We start from the raw sequence: 16,815 nt of genomic DNA on the forward strand, positions 1-16,815 counted from the left end.
TATTGATCAGAACCGACCCTTCCGGCGGTGGCGACCACTTTGGGGTTGATGCTTGGGCCTCACACCTAGTAAGGTGAGTCGATCTGAAATTATTTAGGATAACAAAATCAATATATGCATTAATCTTCCCAACTACACGTTGTGGGTGAATGAAACTCTCCCCAATTCTAATGTTATTTCTGTTTTCCCAAATGTACCAAACAACAATCGTGAACACCATAAGTTGGAAATCAGGAGCCTCATTGATCCATTCCAGTAGCCATTGACGAATATGTAAAAATTTCTTCACTTTTAAGGAGATATGATGATATTTCTTCAGTTCGGTCCAAATTTCTTTAGTGTAATGACAATGGAAGAAACAATGATCCACTGTCTCAAATCTATTGCATATGAGGCAATCATACCTTGTTTGTATTGATCTTTTTTGAAGATTGTCACCTGTAGGAAGACAGTTTTGTGCGATTCTCCATAAGATGATTTTCATTTTGTCCGGGCATTTTACCTTCCAAAGCTTCTTCCATATTTTTCCATCAGCTTCATTGTTTGAGGTAGAACCTTTTCCATTTGCACTTCGCTCTTGCCACAACAATTGCGTTCTTGCAAAGTTGTAGCCTGACCTAACAGTATAGTGTCCGCTTTTGGTAAAAGGCCAAGATACAAAGTCACTACATCCTTCTGAACTTAAAGGGATTTTGAGGACTATGTTTGCAATATCTTGTGCAAATATGTTCTTCACAGCCTCCTCATTCCAATACCTTCCTCCAGAAGATAAGAGGGCCGAACAGTCTGATTATCTAGCATTGGGATATTTGTAGATACTGTTCCAGGAGGTATTCCTGGGATCCAGTTATCATTAGTCACGGATATTTGCTTGCCATCTGCCACCCTCCAAATCAAACCTCTTTTCAGAAGTTTTTTGCCGAAGCAGATGCTTCGCCATGTGTATGCGGCAGATCTTGGACAACCCGAGTTCCAAAAATCCCCTTCAGGGAAGTATCTTCCTTTCCTGACTCTATAGCATAGGGAATGGGTGCCCATAAGTAGGCGCCAACATTGTTTGGCCAACATAGCCTGATTGAACAGGACCATGTCCCTAAATCCCATGCCTCCCAAATATTTAGGAGTGGAAAGGCATTCCCAAGATCTCCAATGGAGTTTCCTCTTCCCATCTTCAATTCCCCACCAAAAATTACAGATTGGTTTCCTCATATTATCACAGACTGTTGTTGGGATTTGGAAGCAGCTCATCACATAAGTTGGGATAGCTTGTGCTACAGATTTCAGGAGTACCTCCTTACCTGCTCGTGATAAAGGTCTATCATTCCATCCATTTAACCTTCTCCACAGCCTACCAGTGAGATAGTTAAATTTAATCGTTGGAGATCGGCCCACCCAGGAAGGCATACCAAGATATGTAGCCTGAAGAGATTCATCGTAGACCTCCAATATGTTCTTGACTCTTTCTTTGACTTGATCGTTACAATGATTCCCAAAGAAAATTGATGATTTTCGCAGATTAATTCGTTGGCCAGAGCCCTTGCAATAAGTCTGCAGTGCTGATTTCAGAGTGTAAGTACTTTTGGCATCTCCCTTCATGAAGAAAACACTGTCATCTGCAAATAACAGATGTGATATTGGTGGACCATTTCTTCCATTTTGTACGCCTTTGAGTTCCCTCGAAGCTTCTTTTTGATGCAATAAGCATGATAAACCTTCAGCGCATATTAAGAATAAATACGGGCTAATGGGGTCACCCTGGCGAATTCCCCTAGTTGGTGTGAACGAATCAGTAAGGTTCCCATTAACTTTGACTGCATATCTTACTAAAGTGACACATCTCATAATAGACTATGTCCATCTCGCACTGAATCCCAGTTTCAGTAACACACCCTTTAAATAACCCCATTCAACCCTATCATAAGCCTTGGTCATATCGATCTTAAGAGCATAATAAGGGGTCTTTGATTTTTGCCTCTTGATGGTGTGAAGGCATTCATATGAAATAAGCACATTATCAGTTATTAGTCTCCCCGGGACAAAGGCACTTTGTTGTTCAGAAATTATTTCCGGCAGAAGACATTTAAGACGATTCGCTAAAACTTTAGAGGCAATTTTATAAATAACATTGCATAAGCTAATTGGTCTAAAGCTAGATAGCGAATCAGGCATATTCACCTTGGGGATTAACACTAAGATGGTGTCATTGAAGCCTTCAGGAATGTCGTCCCCATATAGAAAACCTCTTACTGCTGAACATATGTCTTGCTCCAATATCTCCCAGTGTCTCTGGTAGAAGATGGCAGGGAAACCATCAGGCCCGGGAGCTTTGGTAGGCCCCATTTGAAACAGAGCAACTTTAATTTCCTCGTTAGTATACTCACGATTAAGAACGTCATTCATTTCTCTGCTTACCTTATTTGGAATGGCCTCTAATAGAGCATCCATAGATTCACAAGGTTAAGAAGAAAAGAGTTTCAAGTAAAAATCATGAACCATATTTTCAATACCTTTCTGGTCTTCACATAGTGAGCCATCAGATTTGCGAAGATGTTTTATCCTGTTTGTTCTTCTTCTGGTTGAGGCTCTCGCGTGGAAAAAAGAGGTGTTGCGGTCTCCCTCCTTGAGCCATTCCACCCTTGACCTCTGACGGGCCATAATTTCTTCTCTTTCAAACAGTTCGCATAATCTTTTTTCAATATTCCTCTCTTCCTGGGCCATGTCAATTCCATTATAACATGTTCGCAAGGCTGACAATCTTTTCTCCAACTTCTTGATCTCTTGCCTTACTGACCCAAAGGACTACATGCTCCATCTTTTTAAGGTACTGGACAAGCCTTTAATAGCTTTCCAAGTGTTGCTAATAGACGCGGGGCCTCCACTATGAGCTTTCCACCCCTCCTCCACCATCACATCATAATCAGGAGCCCTCATCCAAGCAACTTCAAATTTGAAGCTATCTTGCAATGGTTGCCTAGCATTCAGGTCACCTCCTCTTGCAATTTTGATTAGAACTGCATAGTGGTCTGAAGATGTAGTAATAATATTCTCCACAATGCATCCATCAAATGCTTGCAAGAAATCCCCGTTCGCCACTGCTCTGTCAAGCCTAACCCTTATGTTGTGGACGGGCCACCAGCTCTTGTGTGTGGAGGAAGTTTCGTCGGGACAGGCCGAACTGAAGATTCACAACGATAGGCCAGCAGCCCTCGTGTGTGGAACAAAGTTTCATCATCGGGTGGGCTGTGGCTTTGCTCCCAGTCTTCTCTCTATCATCGAATGGCAGGCATGCTTGCAAGTTCCATTTTGCTTTTACATCCTGCCGAGTTGCATCTATCGACTCATTGTGTGTGTGTGTGTGTGTGTGTGTGTGTGTGTGTGTGTGTGTGTGTGTGTGTGTGTGTGTGTGTGTGTGTGTGTGTGTGTGTGTGTGTGTGTGTTTCAGCCATGATAGGGCCGTATATGTGACACATGACCTACACTCCACACACCCAATAGCTGAATCCAAACGGCTAAAAGAGCAAATTTCAAAAGAACTCAGTAAATTGATCTAATCTAACCTAAGGAACCGATCTCATTTTTGACGATCGGGTGTCGCACCCCGGGAGAGTAGATTAATCTCCCCGGGGCAGTTCGTAGCGGAATTGGTAGAGTAACCTAGTAAATCGCCTTTATGGACTACAAAAAACACAATAAAAAACTCGTAAATCACCTTTATGGACTACATGTAACGTGGTATGGCAAAATTCCAGTTCAAGTGATAATTTCAACTTATGGGATGTGTTGGGGATATAACTATTAGGAGGGGCCGGGTCATACCGTTGGCGACTCAAGGATGAAGATGGCGGGTTATGAAACAAGCCTATTGAAGGCCCAAGACCCCGAGGCGACTTGAGGCCCAAGAGGATAAACTGCCATATGTGTAACTTGTATTGTAAGGCAAGCTTAGTTAGTCACCGAGCCGAATACGTTGTGTATGAGCCGGCCGGGGCTCTGTAAGCCGTCGGGCATCAACCTGTGTATATAAAGGGGTGATCCGGCGGCGGGTTAGGACAGAAAAAAGAAAAAGTCGAGAACTAAGTCAAGCATGTTCGCTCCCTGGTAATCGAAACCCAACCAATACAACCAAAAGCAGGAGTAGGCTTTTACCTCATTGAGAGGGGCCGAACCTGGGTAAACTCTCTGTGTCCCTTGTCCCGTTTAACCCCTTCAAGTTAACCTAGTTGCGATGGCTCCACACCTAAGTCCTTTTGTTAGGGCATCTGTCGTGTTAAGTCCACGACAATTGGCGCCCACCATGGGGCCAGCGCATGGTGGTTTCAAGTTCTTGAAGGGCAACTTCGCAGGAATCAAGAGTTACACCGTGGGCCGGATAATCAAGAGTCGTCGCGACAAGCTCTTACCTAGCTGTACACGATACGGTCTGGGCTTGTATTTGTACCCTATCAACCTATATATATGCAAGACACGAACCCTGTGGGGTTGTGTTATTAACACCAAAACAAGCACACACACTTACAATGAATAATCCTCGAACACCAATGCTGGCACCGACGTCATTGACCTGCCGCCCACTTGGAGCTCACAAAACATCACGTAGTGGGTGTGTATTGTTGCTGCTGCCGGCACCGCTAGGGGGCTCGCCCACGACCGCACAGCCTCCCTACCCAATCGGGGGCTGTCTGACAGTAGCCAGTACAGCATGGTGAATGGCCTCTCACGAGGCCCCTCACGCCACAGAGCAGTGGCAGCAGCTGCAGCGGCGATTTCTTCATCCAGGAGTATTGTTTGCAGCGCTGAAGCTTTGCTAAAACAAATCCAATCTAAGCTCCCCCAAAAAATAATTCTTCACAACTTAATCCACGGCTGGGGGCTAAATGTGCATATAGCTCTACCTCCGATTTGTTATTTAGCAGTTAGTAATTTAGTTCGCCTATTCATTGGATCTAATTGCAGATACGAAACTTGCAAATTCAAAGATGTGAGCTCAAACCCTGTCTATGGGGCACAACACGTTGAGCAGGTAGTTTACTTGGCTTGTAAGGGCTAGGTAGTTTCCTAGTTATTTCCTACTAGTTTCCTTAGCGTTGTAAGGAGGTTGACTAGAAGTAGACTACAGCTGTGTAGGCAATTACGTAGTAGTTTCTAGGCAATGGCTTTGCATGGCCATGGTAGTAGGCACGTAATTTCTAGTGTGTGTGCGTGTGCTGTGCCCATCCCGGCCTATAAAAGGACCCAGCTCCTTCACTTGTAATAAGGCCATTGCAGTAATAATCATCCAAGCATCAAGTGTGCTAGTGCATGTGTGTGTGCTCTTCCGGCTGTGTACACGCAGCAGCAATATATGAGCACTTCAGCCTAGTAATCCAGCTCGTGTATGTGTGTGTGTGTCGAACTCGCGTACACTAGTGTCCTCTCCTCATTTAGTACCCGGCGTAGCTAGCTAGTCTGTAGTTGGGCTAACAAAAGACACATTTGTATCACCAGTGCTGATGCATATGCAGATACACGCATATTTGTATCACTATTGATATATTAAAAGCTAGATAGTTTTAAAGTGACAAGATATATTGTCTTGCTAATACAAGAGGAAAGCGGTTGAGACCGAATCACATGGCAAATAGAACTGCTGCTGTTGAGACCCAAACACTGTTAGTAATAGTTACACGTCATGATGCTGCCCTCTTTCTTTTCTTCCTCCACTCATCATGATGAAATGTGATAACGTGCAAGTCCAACATCAGCATGAAGATGAAATGAATGACAATTGATAAAGAACTCATGCTCAATTACTAGTGATACAAAAGAAAAACTCAAGCTCATTGCTTGTGTACATGCCCAGGATCATAATGAAAAAAATTAAAAGACATGAGCACATAAACTGAAGAGGAATTAAGCAACAACAACAAGAACAAAAAGCTACGACAAGGGGGACCAATCTTAATCTTCCTGGACTCTCATAATACAAAAACACCTTTGTATCACTAGTTTTTTTTTCCTGAAAAGGAGGATATCTCCGGCCTCTGCATCAGAGTGATGCACGCAACCAATTTATTAAAACAATGTACGGAAACAAGGTCTTAGGTCTGGTACTGGCTCTCAAAAAGAGCCCAGAAATAACAACAAGTAAAAAAAGATGCCACAGCCGGCGAAAAATATAGGCTATGATGACTAACCACCTAGCCTATTATTAGCTTGTCATACAAATCGGTTGAACATAACCCATACTACCGTCTCCCACCGGTTGCACCTAGTAACCAAAAGTTCTCTAGAGTCCACATGAGTAACGACCATGTATGGATCCAAGTAGTGGTCCTGTAGATAACCTGCAAAAGGTTGTTTAATTTTTTTCCCGTTAAAGATTGTATCATTTCTGCAGTTCCATATAGCCCAAAATAATCCACATATCCCTATTCAAATATGCCCCGCAATATTTAGATCCACTCCATGTAGCCACATCACAAATAACGCGGGGTTGAATCGTTTCGTCATGGTCACAAAAACAACATGGAGAACTACCGACCCATCTTCGCTTTACCAAGTTATCCCTTGTTAATATCACTCCTTTGGGCACAAACCACATGAAGATTTTAATTCTAAGCGGTACCTTAATCTTTCAGATGTGGAGAGACCGCAGAATTGGCCTAGAATCAATTACGTCCAAGTATATAGATTTCATCGTGAAATTATCCTTCCTACAGAGTTTCCAACGAATGGTATCTGGTTGGTTGTATCAGTTGATGATACGTATGCATATCCTATGCTTGAACTTCACCAAGAAAAATAATTTTACTTCATTACAAGCACATCGGCTGCTAGTACATCAACAAGTGCATCAGCAGCCAAGCGTGTCATTCATGCGTAAACAATAGTGAAATTTTAAACCAAGTCACACAAGATTCATACTTTCATTCATGGGCCATGGCTGATACGACTGTCGTGTAGCTACTATTCTGGAGTTTGCATGGGTCGACATGGCTGCTACCATCCTCCCTCATGAAATGCTATCCGTTGAGTACTGCTCTGCTTTGATAGTGAAGAGTAATATATAGCTGGTTGGGTGTCAAATGTCAAATCTGAATCTCATCTTGCATTTCTACTCATATCCACACACCTTTCATTCGCCCACCCCGCTTAGCTAGAACTCCCTCCAATCCATATTACTTATCGTTGACAACTTCACGACAAAAGAGTATAAGGCACACCTCCTCTCAAAGAAAACTTGCTTAGTACGAGAAAAGGCAAATTTTAACATGCTCTCTCTTACCCTCCTTTTTTACAAGTGAGGTAAGAAGGTAAGTGTTAATCAGACCATTAATTAATAAGATCAACGGCTTAGATCTATTATATACTCTTACCTCTCACGTGAAAAGAGGGGGTAAGAGGGAGCGTGTTAAAACTGCTCGAGAAGTAATATGGATCGGAGGGAGTAGTAACTAACTGCACTTCCTCTCAAAGAAAACTTACTCAGTACGCATTATTATTACAAGACATTGCTATAGAAAATAACATAATTACAATTTCAATCATGTTTTAGGCTTCTTATCAGAAAAAGCAGATTCTGTTCCAAAGCATTACCCAGGCCAAAGAGTACTAAAGAATTCTTCAACAAAGTCAGTTTGCACTAACGTAATGTTCCATCTTTATGTCTAGCAAAACTTCTTAAAATTTGTGCTTATGACGTATGTGTGCTCTACATTCGTAACTTGCAAGTTGCCCCCAAGCTCTATACTGGTGACTACAAATTTCTGAAGAAAAGGTTGGGGTGTCACACAGCCACATGATTTTCGGAGGGGACACTTGTGGTCAGGTCAGGTTTCACCAAAAAGTATACATGCAAGGACCATTTTCTCCCTTGATCTTGCATACAGGCCTGCACATGAATTGAATCATAACATACTTTAAGTTTCAGAGAACTAATTAATTATCAGATGCTTTCCTACAACAATCAGAAAACTGCAAATGTTGGGCTTCGGTTTGAAATAACCGAACAATTCACATGGCTGCATTTCATCCCTTTGTCATCAGAAGATTGAAGAGGAGCAGAGATAGTTTTACCAATCAGCAACGCCCACGCACACTGACACTAATTAAGAAACCAACTAATGTACTACTACCACTCGAACCAAGCCAAAGCGGAAGAAAAGCCTCCCTGGGTATAGTGCATAATGCATATCCAGCTCAGTGCTACTCCCAATCTGAGTACAGGGATTTGTCCATGTCCTTTTCCATGGCATTGGCCTCTGATACAACACCGTGCCGTTCATACCTCCCAACAGAAAATGGACTTGAGCATGACTGTAAAACTGTGACGTTCATTTTTATACTTACTATCCCTCTTCATCCTTGGAACATTTGACAAGAGCAGAGCAGGGAGCGCTTATGCACCAGTTTACTTGTCGTTTTACATGCAGTCTAGCAAAATAAACACCACCTAAAACCCATCACTGAATGAAAGGCCTTCTGGCATTTTATTCTAGTTAGGGGAGTGTTACATCAAAGAGTACATGCGGTAAAAGAAAGGAGGGCATCTCATCTAACCACTCTTCACAAATCTTAGAATAACAGCGCCTAGCTAAATAACGTGCAACTTTATTTGCATCTCCGAGGACAGTGTCTAAAGGATATCTCTAGTGTTAGAGTAATCCAAGCATATGTGTTACAGTTTGGTAAGTACTAGTACGTAGAGTCATGTTAGGTTTAGCAAAAGGTGATCAAGCTTGCCTGTGATTAGTAGAGTCCGGTTAGGTGTCTACGTTGGCTTGTGCTAGTCATGTTAGGAAGGTTGAGTCCGTGTCAGTTCCATGTAGTAGTCCGGCTTGCTGTCTATGTACGAGTACTAGTTGGAGTCGGCTTTGTAAGCCATCATTTCTGACCCTACGTCTATATATACATAGGAAGGACTAGCTATTGTAATACCCGCGAGAAAAGAAGAAAATAAATAAAGAGGAAAAATAAAGAGGAAATAAGGGCACGACAAGGGCCCTTGGCTATTAAATTTGTGTGTGTGTGTGTGTGTGTGTTCATCATATTTGATGTGATCGATCCTGTGGGTGAATTTTCAACAATAGTCAACAATTGGTATCAAAGCCTTGCGTTCCCGTGGGCGAATTTCCAACATCCGGGATGCCATGAGCAAGATGAAATCAATCTGTGAGCATAGCTGAATATGGGCTCAAGATTTCAGTCTCCCCGCTGCATGCCTGCACTAGTTCAATAGTCTATCATTGATTTGCTCCAACGTCCAAGGACTAGGCCTACAATTACCACAGATCCGATTCTCCTGCTGCCGCCTATTCACATTCAGCCACGACCACAGGCAGCAACGAGCACACCTCGTCGAGACTTAGAACGCCGGTCACTTGATGCTCAGACATCCACTGCTGCTAATTAACGACGTACACGACCCATGCTAAAACATATAAAGACTCTAAAATATGTGCAAGTCAAGATTGTAGGATTGAATAATTGGGAATATGCAGCGCATTGTATTGATCCATAGGGCAATTACATATATGCACAAGAATACTTGACCTCCAAGACTCTATCTCTATGTACAAGGAAAGATATCAAGAGGAGGCAAGTATGGAAGTAAACATCCTACGTGATCGCATGTGATACAATGCCTATATTCCTACACCCTCCCGCAGTTGAAGCGTCGTCAGAGTGAATTCCAAGACTCTTGCGAAAAGCTTCGAATGAAGTAGTCGGAAGACCTTGGTCATGATGTCGGCCAGTTGATGATCAGTCGGGACATGAACAACACGAAACTGTCCCAAGGCCACCTTCTCACGGACAAAATGAATATCCAACTCGATGTGCTTGGTGCGGCGATGATGAACAGGGTTAGCTGAGAGATAAACAGCAGAGATGTTATCACAAAATACCACCGTGGCCTTCTCAATGACGCAATGGAGTTCTCCAAGGAGTTGACGTAGCCAACAACATTCAGCAACAACATTGGCGACAGCTCGATATTCGGCCTCGGCACTGGAACGAGAAACAGTGGGTTGTCGCTTGGACGACCATGACACAAGGGAATCACCAAGATAGACGCAAAATCCGGAGGTGGAGCGGCGTGTATCAGGACAACCAGCCCAGTCAGCGTCAGAGTAAGCAGCAATGTCGATGGTGGAACTGCTAGTAAGCTGAAGCCCGTGAGAAGTGGTGCCACGGATGTAGCGAAGTAGTCGCTTAACCATCCCCCAATGAGTATCTCGTGGAGCATGCATGTGTAAGCAAACCTGCTGAACCGCATAGGCAATGTCCGGGCGAGTCAATGTAAGATACTGAAGGGCACCAGCAATGCTGCGGTAGAAGGTGGCATCAGACACGGGAGCACCGGAGGTGGCTGAGACCTTGGATTTCGTGTCAACAGGCGTCGAAGAAGGCTTGCAATTAGACATGGAAGCTCGATCAAGAAGCTCCTCGGCATACCGTTCTTGCGAGAGAAAGAAACCCGAAGCTGTGCGCTGGACGGCTACACCGAGAAAAAAATGGAGCGGTCCAAGATCCTTCATCTTGAACTCAGCACTGAGAGCAGTGATGATCGACTGAAGGAACATCGGTGAGGAAGCCGTGAGCACAATGTCATCAACATATAGGAGCAAGTAAGCCATGTCTGAACCGCGACGAAGGACAAATAGGGAAGTGTCGGAGAGTGTCGCGGAGAAACCAAGCCGGCGAAGAAAATCTCCAATGCGGGTATACCAGGCACGGGGAGCCTGATTAAGTCCATAGAGAGACTTAGACAATAAGCACACATGCTCCGGGTGATTCGTGTCGACAAAACCTGTAGGCTGAGCACAATAAACTCGTTCCTGTAGCTCACCGTGAAGAAAAGCATTGGAGACATCTAACTGATGGACTGGCCAATGACGAGAGGCGGCAAGATGGAGTACAGTGCGGACGGTAGCAGGCTTCACCATAGGGCTGAATGTCTCTCCAAAGTCAACACCGGCGCGCTGAGTGAATCCACGGACAACCCAACGGGTCTTGTAGCGATCAAGAGAACCATCGGGTTTGAGCTTGTGATGGAAAACTCACTTGCCGGTGACGATGTTGGTACCACGAGGGCGAGGTACAAGGGTCCAAGTGCGGTTGGCCTGTAGAGCATCGAATTCCTCCTTCATCGCGGCACCCCAGGAAGGATCTTGAGGAGCTGCGCGAGCCGACACAGGCAGCGGTGACAATGCAACAGAGGCCACATGGGCCTGCTCATAGTCATCGTAGCGTCGCGAGGGCTGAACGATGCCCTGTCGAGCACGAGTGGCCATGGTGTGCACAGACACGGCAGAGGGTCGCAACCACGGAGCACCATGAGTAACACATGGTGCGGGCGCCGATGAGGATGTCGAGGCGCTGAGGTCGTCGTTAGAGGCGGTCGCATCAACAATCGGCGCCGCCGTGACAGCTGAAGTAGGCGAAGAAACGCCGGTCGTGGCAGACGAAACACCAGGCGAAACAGCTGCCGTGGCAGCCGAATTGGCTGCAGGGGCTACCGAACCAGCGGCTGTGGCAGCCAAACGTGGCGATGCTGGCGAGGGAGCCATGGACATGGCAGCGGATGGTGACGACGTTGGGGGCGCCCGAGGAGGTGAAGTAGAGGGCGCCCGAGGAGTCGATGAAGACGGCGCCCGAGGAGGTGAAGTAGAGGGCGCCGGAGAAGTCGCCGAAGACGGCGCCCAAGGCGGTGACGACGCCCGAGGTGGTGACGGGGCGACCATATATGGCGGCCGGCCAGTGAGACTCGGCCTAGAGTGGCCGGGGCTGGCCGAGGTCCAGGGGGCCCGGCGGCCATGGACGGGAGCGCCATGCTCTCAATCGGAAGGAGCGCCTGGTCGGCCGGCGATGTAGACGATTCCTCCTGTTCCCTGAAAGGAAAAACACGCTCGTCGAAGATGACATGGCGTGATGTTAGTATGCGACGGGAGGCGGGATCATAACATCGATAGCCGCGATGGTCAGGAGGGTAGCCTAAGAAAGCACAAGCAACAGATCGAGGTGCAAGCTTATGTTGAGCGGTGGCAGAGGTGTTAGGATAACACAGACAACCAAAAACACGAAGGTGTTGATACTCAGGAGGAAAACCAAAGAGAAGCTCATGCGGTGTTTGATGGTGGCGAGGACGACAAGGGCGAAGATTGAGTAGGTACGTGGTAGTGTTAAGAGCTTCAGCCCAAAATCGAGGAGGAAGATGAGCATGAAATAACATAGTACGGACACTATCATTCAAAGTCCGAAGAATGCGTTCGGCGCGGCCATTTTGTTGAGAGGTATATGGACAAGAAAGCCGAAAGTGAATGCCGTGAGAAGCAAAGAAATCACGAGACGCATTATTATCAAATTCCTTGCCATTATCCGTTTGAAAACTCAGAATATTGCACTGAAACTGCGTAGCAACAAACGCATGAAAATGAGAGAGAAGCGAAAAAACTTCAGATTTGCGACGTAATGGAAAAGTCCAAGTATAGTGAGAAAAATCATCAAGAATGACAAGATAATAGAGAAAACCGGAGACACTTTTTATTGGAGATGTCCATACATCGCAATGCATAAGAGCAAAAGGGAAACTAGCCTGAGAATCTGACTGTTTGAAAGGTAACCTAACGTGCTTGCCCAACCTACAAGCATGACATGTTGTAGACATAGCTTTATGACAGGAAAACTCAAAAGACGATAATGTTTTGGAGAGAGCAGCGTGTCCCGGATGTCCAAGCCGTTGGTGCCAAAGATCGGAGGTCTCAGCAAGGAGAGCTTGAGGCCCGGATGCAAGTGGATAAAGTTCATCGGGGCTGTCACATCGCAGAATCACTCGTCGTGTGTGAAGGTCCTTGACAGAAAAACCAAACATGTCAAACTCAACAGTAATGGGATTTTCACGAGTAAGGCGACGAACGGAAATCAAATTTTTAATGATATTAGGAGTAATGACAACATTACGAAGATGAATAGGAAAAGAAGATGTGGGAAAGGAAACGTCACCGGTGTGGGTGATCGGGAGAGAATCCCCATTACCGATGATGACACGGGTGGAAGTAGAATATGGTTGAGAGTGAGAAAGGATACCGGGATGGTTCGCCATATGCGAGGTAGCACCGGTGTCAAGGAACCAGTCAGCCCCGCTGCCGCCACCATTGATGGAGAGGTTGTTGAGGGCGGCGTGTAGTTGCGTTTGGTCCCAAGCCGAAGGTTGATGAAGAGGCGGGACCGGCGCATAGCCAGGGTAAACGGGACCAGAGGGGTAGCAGTGCGGGGCCACCTGCCCTAGCTGGGCCGCATACGCATGCGGCGAAGAGGCGCCGGGTCGAGGCCCGAGCAGGCCGGCACCGGGCGCACGCCAGTTCGGGGGCCAGGCTGCGAACATCCCCGACAGGGGGTAGCCCCCGAGAGGCCATGCTGGGGTGTTGCGTCCGTCCGGAAGAGGAGTCGTCGTGCCGCTAGGGCCGGCAGGAGGAGCGGCCTGCTTCTTCTTCTTGCCGCGGTTGCGGCCGCCGTTGGGAGAGGGCGCAGTAGGGGCACCGTGGGCGACTGGACGTGGTGGAGTCGGAGCAGCAGTGGCCGGGCGGGACTGACCGGCGATGAGAGCCGTCAGCCGGGCGTGGTGACCGCCACGGGAGAGGCGGCGCTCCTCCTGAAGAAGAACACCACGGGCCCGCGCGAAGGTGAGGCCGGTGGGGTTGACGGTGAGCGCCGCAATGCAATGGCCGAAGTCGTCGTTCAGCCCGTTGATAAGAGCCAGCAGCATGTCTTGGTCAGAGACCGGCAAGACGACGTCCCGAAGAGTGTCAGAGAGACACTTGAGACGGCTGCAGAAGGCTGTGACGGAGAGGTCACCCTGAACGATGTTGTGAAACTCCCGCTTGGCGAAGATGGCGCGCTGTAGATGGTTGTCGAGGAAGAGCTCAGAGATGACCGTCCATGCGTTGGCGGCGGTGTCGGAGGGCCTGATGATGATGTGCAGGATGTCAGGAGAGACGGTGGTGTAGAGCCACGAGATGATGCACTGATCGATCTGGGTCCACTCAACATCAGCGAACATCATTAGAGCATTGGTCGACCCATCAACATGATCGACGAGACCGAGCTTGCGGAAGGTGAGGTGGAAAAAAGTTTGCCAGATCGAGAAGTTGGACTCATCGAAGCTAAGGGTGACGGGAACATGGCTGCGGATGTTGATGAGTTGCACGGCGGTGGTGCTAGGGGCGGCTGGGTGAGTGGAGTCAGCGAAGGGGTTGGAGCTGGGGGTGGAGCCGGATGGGGTGGAGTGGCTGGAGGAGGGGGTGGAGGCGAAGGAGTTGGAGCCGGGGTTGGAGAAGAAGTCACCGAAGGGATCCATGGCTACGGCGGCTGATGAGGACAGCAGCAGCTGGGGCGTCAGGTGGGGGTGTGGTTCAGGCGTGAGCAGCGGAAAGAGGTCACGGGAAAGAGAAAACTGATACCATGTAGGATTGAATAATTTGGAATATGCAGCGCATTGTATTGATCCATAGGGCAATTACATATATACACAAGAATACTTGACCTCCAAGACTCTATCTCTATGTACAAGGAAAGATATCAAGAGGAGGCAAGTATGGAAGTAAACATCCTACGTGATCGCATGTGATACAATGCCTATATTCCTACAAAGATAAATGCTAACACTCTCTTCTCATGTTTGCTATGTATCAACACCTTGTACCCTAGCATCTGTAAAAAAAACACCTTGTACCCTAGCTGGTTGGTGGCTTCTTTAATTTGAAGTCGGGTTGTTATGCCTTTTCTCTTAAGAAATACTACTCCCTCTGCAACCGCTTGTAATAAGCGGGTAGCTAGCTTAAAAAACAATCAACAACTAAAAAAACTTTCTTTGTAAACTAATATAAGATATTTTAGATCACTAAAAGTACGCTCTTATATTGGTTTACAACGGGAGTAAATAAAAAGATTTCAGCAAACAACGTGATTGGAAAGGAATTATTATGACGTGATCGAGCTCGTGGCTAGCCCATCTTCTAGCCTTTAACTTCCTTAATATTATTAATGTTTGAAAAAACGTCCTTATTATTAATCTGCCGGTAGATATAGCCTGGCATAAGGCAGGCAGGGGATCGGTGGAGAGCCATATACTTTATGATCAGGGCAGAAAAAGGTAACATGCACGGTTGCAACGCACGTACCATGCCGAGCTGTTCTTAGGAACCGCCATGTGGAGCAGACTGCTTTTTGCGAGGACTGTGGGGAGGAGGAAACCACACACCATGCCCTGTTTAGGTGCACTTGGGCGAGAATGTTCTGCGAACAAATCAAAAAGAGGACAGGGGTTAAACTTCCCAACTTGCATCCTGAGTCATGGCCACTAGACATAATTGAAGGAACTGCTATCGACCAATGCTCCGCCTGCATCATCTTGTGTGGGGCTTGGGTGGTATGGGCTGAGAGAAATGCTAGACATCATGGAGAACAAACTAGAATGATAGCAAAATCAGTATGATGGGCAGTTGACACTGCTGCTGATCTAGCTCAGCTAGGAACAGAACAACAGAAGCCTACTGTTAAGGTCCAAGAAAGATGGAAGCCACCTGATGAAAGTGTACTAAAAATTAATGTGGGTGCACATTTCCTGGAAGCTCACGGATATGGTGGTACATGCCTGGTTGTCCGAGACGTACGGGGTCATCTCGTGAGGGCACAGGCTTTGTGGTATTATTATGCATCTTCAGCCAGATTGATAGAGGCATATGCAATCTGAGATGCAGTCAAGCTGGCTGCAGATATGGGCTGGCGCAGGATCGTTGTTGAAAGTGATGCCTTGGAAGTTGTTAAGCTATGGAACTCTCAATAATTTGATAGAGCTGATATCATGGGACCTCTATAGGACGTGAAGGAGCTATGCGGGAACTTCACTAGTTTCAATATTTATTTTGTAAGGAGAGAAGCCAATATGGCTGCTCATCTATGTGCTAATCAGGTACGTAGGAGATGCCTCTGGATAAACTTCATCCCAGTTTTTCTTCACGATTGTATTACCTGCGAATGTATTACATTTGAGTAATCAATATAGCTCCTGCATTGCAAACAAAAAAAACCGCACGTACCATAGTATGGTGCAATCGAGAAAGACCGAGCGTGATACGCACAGTCACGGTGTTTTCAATATCAACAGACCCTCCAAAGCCAATCATCAGTAGGTAGCTATTTAAAGCGAGCAATCGATTTGGTTGTTAACCCTAACCGAAACCAACCTTTTGGCTACCGAATCCCATCAAAATTCCGAGGGTGGGCGAGAAACGCGGATACCGCGGTTACCGCAAAATTCCGAGGAAAAACCGCTCGAATTTTTGAAACATAATTTGAATTCAAAGTTTTTTGAGCTCACAATATATTAGTTCGGTGCTCAAGAAGTTCACAAAGTCGCTGTTGGTGCAGTGGCAAGTTATCCCCATCCTTCCTCAACATGTGTTAGGTCGTGGGTTCGATCAGAGGGGCCACACGGCCCCCATTTTCATTACGAAAATGAAGTCACAACATATAAATCAAGTTTCATACAGACTTAACTTTTTTTGATGCCTAACATATGCATCGTGAAAAAAAAACCCACTCCTACATCTTGAGGCACTTCGACTGCACCTACAGGATGCTACAACAAAAGACAGCTCCAAAGCACCATCGCTACATTTTTTGCCTAACATTTTTGCATCAGGTGAATAAACTCCTACAACCTGAGATACCAAACTCCGCACCTACAGGGTGCTATAGCAAAAGAACAAGAGAGATCATCGCAAATGCTACATCTATCACCACTTGATCAACAGAGCCTCCGTATAGCAGGCCCCT

Source organism: Triticum urartu, chromosome 7 (genome assembly GCF_003073215.2).
Source record: "Triticum urartu cultivar G1812 chromosome 7, Tu2.1, whole genome shotgun sequence".
NCBI classification, from domain to species: Eukaryota; Viridiplantae; Streptophyta; class Magnoliopsida; order Poales; family Poaceae; genus Triticum; species Triticum urartu.